Genomic DNA, 8,867 nt, shown 5'->3' on the forward strand with positions numbered 1-8,867 from the left:
GCGGGCCGTACCCGTCCACCACACGGGGTTTTCATCCCTCGCGCATGCTACCAGATCTGCAAGGTAGAAAACCATCTAAGTAGTCATAAGTGCGGTTTGTGCATTATTAAATACTCCAGCAACCATTTTTTGGTCGAGAAAAGCCAGGCCAGTAAAGACAGCTCAGTCAATTCGAACAAGCGAACAGAATACGTGCGCTGAGGCAGGCAGGTCGCGGAGGAGAAGTGGAACGACAGTTTTCAGTGAGATGGTAGGACTGAAATATTGATACTCATGGCGATTGAAAGCTAAACGGCACAGCTCAGTCAATTCGAACAAGCGAACAGAATACGTGCGCTGGTAGAGGCAGGTCGCGGAGGAGAAGTGGAACGACAGTTTTCAGTGAGATGGTAGGACTGAAATATTGATACTCATGGCGATTGAAACATGGCTAAACGGCGTTGGAGCGTTGATCTGGGCTGCCATGTCGAACAGAAGCTTTCCGCGATGTTGTGTGTGGGAGTGTTTCGTGGGGCAAATCATCAAAACGATATATATGTAAGTGCAGAATGCGCTCTGATGATGAAGTGAAAAAATCGACTCTGGTTTGGTTTTTATCAGCTAAAGTTAGACTGTGAGCACCAGCTACTAGACAGAGCTGACAGAGTAATGCGGGGTGGGGACGAGGTATAAGTTCACTGGGGAAATAAAAAACAACCAGGCCATTTACACTGCATATTTAGATCAAGTTGGCACTTAAGTCCTTTATTAGCTCAAAGCGGGTCAAGAAGATAGGAAGAAATGATAACAGAATTTTTACTTGCCCACTAACTGTAACGTTGCTAAACTCATATGCGCGCTGGACCTGATTCGTAGAGGAGGTCAGAGGTTATTCGAATATTGAGTAGGGCGGCAGCGGTTTCACAGGTAAGGAATTTGCCCACGGACTGAGAAAAAATGTGATGATGCGTGATGCTTCGCAGCTGCTCAGGAAGGCTGTTCCAGATGCGAGCGTAATAAACTAGAAAAAGTAGTGGAGTAGGTTTGTACGAGCTGGGGGACACACTAGGAGATTGCAGGAGTTTCGGAGTCTGTGGCGAGGTTGTGAGGTTATACTTGGTCCAGCCGCTGCTATAAAGGCTTTCTTATGCAACAGACGGTGTAAGCGAGCTAGATTAAATTTTAACCGTCTAAGCCATAGTGGTTCGAGGCATAGGATTTGACGGCGGGAGCAGTAAGAGAGGAGGTTTGACCAAGGAAAGAGCTTTTTCGTAAACGAGCGTTGGACACTTTAAATTGCGAGTCTGCAGTTTTGTGTGTAAAGGGAGGAGAATGCAGGACGATTGGTCGTACGCACAGCTTAAATATTGCAATCACTGTGTCTGGGAGGTGGCTAGTTGGTTAGGCATCGTGTAGCCCTAGCCGCATTCGTGTGCGTCAATTAGGCTCGTTCAGGTGTCCGCTGTGATTGATGTAGGTTCCACGTTGCTAACAGCTAAATCTGGTGACCTTCCTAGAACAATTCGCAACATAGAGTGGCAAACTCTGCTTTTTGCCAGCAAACGTGCGCGACTTTTAGTAAATAATGAACGCGGACTACGGAATTTTAACTGGCAACAGGAATCATCAATCAAAATTTCTTGCTCGAATGCGCCTACGCATATTTTGCATATCCGAAGGCCGTGTAGATACTAGAATGTTCAGGGAATAGTTTCGGGTGGAAAACTATCCATTGTAAGTGAGTCGAGGTTTTCCACGCTGCGCGATTTTTTATTACATTAGGCAATGTATTCACAGTCGGCGGTGCTTATTCACCTTGAGGACTCGCTCTCTTAAACAAATCGGCTTGGTAGATAATCTACAGGAACACAGGAAGATATGCATTATGCATAGACATTCTAAACTATGAAGTGGCAAGCCTGAAAATGCCGTATGTTTCGAGAAATCAATTCTATTATAAGAATACTGGGCGGCACGCGGGATTAAGAGGTTTGCCCGAATATTCCGGGTAAGGTTTTTTCCTGCCGCTCAGCGTCTTGCGTTCACCTTAAAGGCACAAGCAAAAACAGTCCGGCACCACTCTGAGTTCTCAGCGTTGAAAAGTAGGCTCGTTATTGCAATGATTCTTATTAAAGTGGCGCCTGGTAAGGGCTTGGGCTGGGTCGTAGACACGGATTCATGGTCAACTGTCAGAAAGCTTTTCAAAACACTACTTATCGGAACTAGGAAAACATACTACAGTTCCAAAGTGCAAGCCCTGATCCCTCCCTGATATGTTCCCAGCGCGCCTTAGTATTTCATCTGGTCATGGCTTAACTTCATTGTGGAGGGCAATCATCAACTCTTGCACAAGGTCAGCCCATCCTGCGCGTTGGTGCCCGATGAAAATGATCCAAAGATCCCGAACGAAACGTCGCTTACACCGGGAAGTCATTTCTACCTAGTGTTTCGTCAGTCGCCCGACAACGTGCAAGGCAGCGATGTCACTTCAATGGACAAAACTTGTGACAGACTATTGCCTGGCAGTTGCCGGGTGAAGAAAGCCATCCCAGATAATGTTGCTCCCAGCAACCTGATATCTCTAGTACAACACGGACCAACATGCCCGGAGTGTAAGATCCCTCGAGCGACGAGTATAGTCTTGAGGAAAGTATGGGTTTAGTAGTAGGTGATCTTAGTAGGTGTGCGCGCAAAAAGGAAGCTGAAATCAATATCGTATCCGCTCAGATTCGCGCAGATAGATTGAACTAAAACGACTATGTCCTACCATAGGGTGTTGCGTTTGAGGTTAATGTAACGCAGATAACTATGGCCATGTAAGCGCAAATTTCAATCCAGTACGCGTAAAATTGTGCAAAAAATGAAAGCATCCTGAAAGAATTCTGGGTTGCGTTCCGGAGTCAGGTGGATAGATGTGATCAGGAGTTACTCCACAATGAAGAACCCACAATAAGAAGGACGGTAACAATTGCGGATATGGTTTACGTGACGTACACCACGAAAAACAAAAATTAAACAAATTGCCAGTCCGTGCATTACGGAGTCTTTGGGGGGCGGTTGATATGAGCCTGTCTGACCTGCGCTCGCGCAAGCCGCCGACTTCCACGTTCCTCCAGCTAACTCAGTGTGGTGTCAGTGCTAACCGGCGGACATTCTAGGCCCAAGTTGTAGTAGTATAGGTATATTTCCTCTTCCTTTGGTCAGGCATTCTCGAGCACTATGCGGATGAAAATGTCAACATTCGGCCTAGATGGACGTTGTCCGCGCACCATCCGCAGCTTTGATGAACTTCATTATGTAGGCCCTTAAAAGTAAAAATCCTATACTGGGACAGCGAATTCCCAGAGCCTAATCTACAGGCGAACAGCCATCGAGATTGTACTCAACGACTTGGATGAGGGGCCAACTTAGTGGCTGGGGTCCCAAATTTAGAGTCTATCAATCGTTTATTTTCTATACAGGACATTCACGGTGAGGATGATGTTAGTCTACTGTGAGCTTATCTGTAAATAGATATCGTTTCCAACTCTGCACGGCTACATGCTTGGCAGGGTGTAGGTGGCACCTTGCAAGTCCCAGGCATTTTCGACTTCTCTGGGTTATGTTCTTGGCTCAGAGCATATTGCGTTACTAATTCCTTCAGCTTATCAGACACACCTTGTCAGTAAAATAGCCTTCAAGCTTAACAGAAGCTGCTGTTTCTGTCGGAACGGGCCATAGAAACGCCCTCGTCCGGCACCGAATAATCTGCTCTGGTATCGGTATACCATTGCTCTAAATTATCGTGTCCTGCCTGGCAGTGATTTTGCGGACATTCCTCTGGATGGGCTTAAGATATTCCGGCAATTATGCAGGTTTTCTGAAAGGAAGCTGGTGATCAATCGGGTTAGCTTTATCATAGTAGGGATTAGTTCTGTTGCATTAGGATCGTTTATAATTACAATTAATGACGTTTACCCACTGGCGCATAAAAAATAATGTTTATTCCCAACTTGTGGGTGGCCTACTGTCAAGTTTGATCATAATGTTTCAGTCATAATAAAAGCATGACTCGCAGGGATTGTGGGCACAGAGGGGTAGGAAAAGGGATATCATCATAGGGAGTGAGCATTGGAGGTCGGTGTAAGCCATGGGTATCACATTCTTTGGACTTTCCCATCTGTTTCCTTGAAAGATTTACAAGTAGCGGTGTACCCCAAGGACAAGCAATTAAGGCAGCGCTGCTTAGTACGTAGCTAACTGGACAGTATAGAGCAGTAAACACTAACTGCCGAAATTTCACGGACGGTTTGCAGTTGTGGATAATGATACAAACAGGTATGAGAAATATATGTATATAGAGGTTCCAAAGGTGAAAAAATTAAATGGGAGAAATAAAGTGAAGAGTGGTCAGCAGAACGTGCGCTGTGTACTTGTCGAGAGAAGGAGGTCACTCTGTTTTCATTAAGCCAGTAAGGATGAAGAAGCATGTGGAGAGGGAAGGTGGAAAAGAAAAGGACTCGGAGGGAGAGTTCTGCGATAACTGATTGCGTTGCAAGAAACGACGCAGTGATCAATTGCAGCTGTAGCTAGCTGTTGCTCGATAGCAATATTAGGAATGGGGTACAAAGGCCACGAGTTTTGCTACGTTCAAGTTGGGACTAACCCTGTGCACTGAGTTGAGAAATTAGCGAGGCGTGCCGTGTAGGGTCCGTAGTGGAGGACCAGAAGATATCCTGCATGTTGAAGTCACTCAAGACCAATTTAAACGGATGTGAGAGGGCACGTACAGAATAGATATTGCGTGACAAGTCAGTAATAGGGGCGGAATAGCGAGCTGGTCGTAGGTGCAGCCCACAAATAAAGTCGGTAGGTCTCTTCTGTTGAGATCCATATGGCCCCCGGAATCCCTTGAAGGGTGTAATACTTGATGGGGGTTGTCCGATGTTCTGTTCTGGAATAGATGATACAGACACCGCCGTTTGAGTATTTTCCCGTCAACGCGGTAGATATTATAACTAAGGACTGAATGGCTATCTTTGTTTTTGACTGAAATCCATGTTTCAGACGCACATGCACAGTCATTCACCGTCGATCACCGTTAGTCACGGTCATTAACATGCCGTGCATTGGCGCAAGAGGCTCAAAGATCGTAGACTTTTGCCAGTAGTTATCAGATGTTGAACAACATTTTTGGCTTGCATACTGGCGAATAAACAGTACGTAGTGGAAATTCTTTTACCTCACTTACCTTGAAGTTTGGTACAAGGGGGCCGGGAAAGTGGCTGTGATGTGCATGAAGCTGGGTGCGCGTTTTTAGTCAATGGAGACGTATTTAGTACCTCTGGTTGAGGAGTAAATGTTGGGTAAGGTGGGTCTAATTTCAGAATCATGCATGGAGTCTTTGGGAGGAGGATACGCTGTTGAATGGAGTGTTGTCTGCCGTACCGTCTTCCATATCGACATGTGTGAAGGGAGGTATGGTGTGGAAAGAGGTCTTGGGTGTGAAAGTGTGGGTAGAAGACGAAAATGCTATACAAGTGGGACAAAATTTAATGATCAGTGTGATGGGTGTACACAATGTGGTCATAACTAGCTGATGGCTGTTGCGGACATGAGGTTTTACCAAGCACGTAAAATATACGACTGGATATAAGTGATGCGGACTGTAGATTTCGTGCTGCGCGTGGCTTGAAAAGAGACGAAGGCGGTGACATGATTGACAACCGCTGAAAAGGGATCACAAGAGCTGGCGACCAGGGGAACTTGATATAGCCTGAGATCGGATAGTGCTACTTATGGGTTAAGAGACTTACCGAAGACCTGTTTTGAATGGTTTGAGTGGACCAATGTGTCGTCGGGTGTTTAGACGACCATTGAAAAAGGGCACGCGGTGAGTCAGAATAGGAGGGGTAAGGATCTCATGCGTGAACAGCAGATGTTTCGTTTTAGGAAGCGCTTTGGTCAGGCCAAAGGGGGCATCGTTATGTCAGATGTATAGGGATAAAACATAAGTTGTCATCTAGGACTGCAGCCTCGCGTGAGGGCTGGGGAGATGTCACTTATTTCAATTTGGTGATGAAGTTTGGTGGCTCCAATAATGTCGAAGATAACATAGCTAGGCATTCAAAAGTAAGGGTGGGGCTTATAGTTGTGACCAGGAGATGCCGAGTTTGAAGGTGATGGTTCATGAGGTGAGGTTCCAAGTAGATTTGGTGCTGCGCGTGGCTTGAAAAGAGACGAAGGCGGTGACATGATTGACAACCGCTGAAAAGGGATCACAAGAGCTGGCGACCAGGGGAACTTACTATAGCCTGAGATCGGATAGTGCTACTTATGGGTTAAGAGACTTACCGAAGACCTGTTTTGAATGGTTTGAGTGGACCAATGTGTCGTCGGGTGTTTAGACGACCATTGAAAAAGGGCACTCGGTAAGTCAGAATGGGAGGGGGCAAGGGTATCATGCGTGAACAGCAGATGTTTCGTTTTAGGAAGCGCTTTGGTCAGGCCAAAGGGGGCATCGTTATGTCAGATGTATAGGGATAAAACATAAGTTGTCATCTAGGACTGCAGCCTCGCGTGAGGGCTGGGGAGATGTCACTTATTTCAATTTGGTGATGAAGTTTGGTGGCTCCAATAATGTCGAAGATAACATAGCTAGGCATTCAAAAGTAAGGGTGGGGCTTATAGTTGTGACCAGGAGATGCCGAGTTTGAAGGTGATAAGCAGGTTCATGAGGTTCCAGAACACACGTGAGCGCCACAGTATGGTGATTTTGGAATTCAAGTTAATGAGGATTTGGGATAGGACTAGTGGAGGAGTATCGAGAACCCAAAAATACCATGTTAACTTCAGAATTAGACGAGCCGCTGGAGGTACGACCGGCTTGCGACCGACCACTTTGTTACCAGCGACGGTTGGAAGCTCAGGGGAATTTGATGCCCGGTCATTTGGCGCACTCAGTAAGCTGATACTCGAAGCTTGGTTTCATCGGCACTTTTGTGCATCGAGTCAACAACAAAAGGCCTGTACAATTGTCGAATGAGATGGTTGCACGGGGAGAGGGCAGGGTACTACTGAGTGGGGCGGGATAGAGCATGTTGGCTAGTACCACCGAATATTTTGAAGTTGATTGGAGCGCTCCGTCGGTTGACTTTGATGAGCGAGCGGCTGAAAGCTGGATCTCTGAACCACGAGGCGCTGCTTCAGACACAAGAAGCAGGGTCTAACAATCGCTTAAAGGAAGGTGGCTAGTTCGGTTTAGGTTAAAGGATATCTTTAGTGAAGCAGTGAGGAGTAAACCCTATGGTTCCCGGTTGGACCATTTTAACAGCAACTTGATAGCCAGTGTGATCGGATAGTTTGGATAAGACTGTAAAAGTAAGTGGCAACACGTTGACGATAACGTTGAGTAGATGAGGTAAAAGCCCGTACAGCAGGCTAAAGAAAGTAAGACCAATCAGTGGGTTTTAACTTATCAGCTCCACACAGTTGTGGCTCTAAGGGATACTAAATATCACAACAGACTGCCTACAAACATGAGCGCGAGAGCTGGGAGTCGATGTCTCTGTAGGAAGACCTAGTTTACGCGGGTTGCATGTACGGTTAAGTCTGAGGTGGTTGCAAGTTATGTTGAGAACGACAGAATAGTTCCCTGCGGGCTACGAAGTGGGTATCTGAAAGAGGGAAGGTTCGCTGGACCTGTAAAGGAATGCTTTGGACTCAGGGAAGCCCGATTAATTTGGAAAGTTAGGGGGAACGATAGTGCAGCTATTGGAAGGACACTCTAAAAATGCACTTAATTACTATGCAAAAGTCCAGAAAACCGCTACAGATGGGATATTGTCAGTAGAACTAGGTTAACCGGGTAAAAGTACTTCGAAGAATTTGACCCCTGGTTGTGAACAGAAGCGTTTTAGCTGCATCCGGAAGGGGGCAATAATCTTTCCAAAACTGACATTTGGTGCCCGCCAGAAGGTTTTACGGACACAACAGTGAGTTTTGAAAGAACCGCAGAGCTAAAAACGTTTGGGATTTAAAGCTCTTCTCCAAGGGTTATTGCATATCACGGCAGTTTTATATCCCAATGTGTATAAGCGTCTGTTGCAGGAATAACCTGATTGAATGAAGAGTGAGAGAATTTTAATTGTTTAACCGTTTTCCATGTTTCACTGCGAGGCGTAATCACATTAAAACGCGGTTGAAATTAAGTTTTTTACAAAATCATACTGAGAGTAGGAGGCCACGCGGCATATCTTAGAAAGCAAAAAACAACACCATCTAGCTACTTATCGAAGTATCTGCCGTGCATCCATATTTTATGAAAATGTTTAAGAACATATCGCCTTAGTAGTTTTGGGTATTTCAAAGCGTCTGTCATCAAGCGTAAAACCACTTTATCACCAATCCGTCTGATTCTGAGCAGCATTATTCCCTTAATTATTGCTCCACCAAAGCCACCAGAATCACCAAGGGAACCAATAGTATGTGTGATTTTTCTAGAGCTTTTGAGACTGAGCTGTACGAACTTGCTGCAGAACGCTTAGGAGGAATTTACATTACTAGACTGTCTCTCCCTCTTGTTGAATTCTAACCGCTCTCGCGTGTAACAGTGGATGGGCCTCTTATGAACTCCAGATTTTGCACGGTACCTTTCAAGGCTCAGTCACTAGCTTCATCCCAGTCACTACCTTTATTCGCGTCATTCCATCAGCCATCCCCGCCGTGGGCTAGACGCACGCCGAAAATTTCTCTGAAACCGTGGTTCGAAGGAGGAAAACTTTAACATAAAGTTTTAACATTTGATGGTAATTTTTCGGGCGTATGAGATCTTCCCAAACGGCCGCAGTTTTGTTGAAAGTTGTTTAAATCTACTCAATCCACACGATATTCAAGACCCGGGATATTCA

This window comes from Opisthorchis viverrini (assembly GCF_000715545.1).
Source record: "Opisthorchis viverrini unplaced genomic scaffold opera_v5_21, whole genome shotgun sequence".
NCBI lineage: Eukaryota > Metazoa > Platyhelminthes > Trematoda > Opisthorchiida > Opisthorchiidae > Opisthorchis > Opisthorchis viverrini.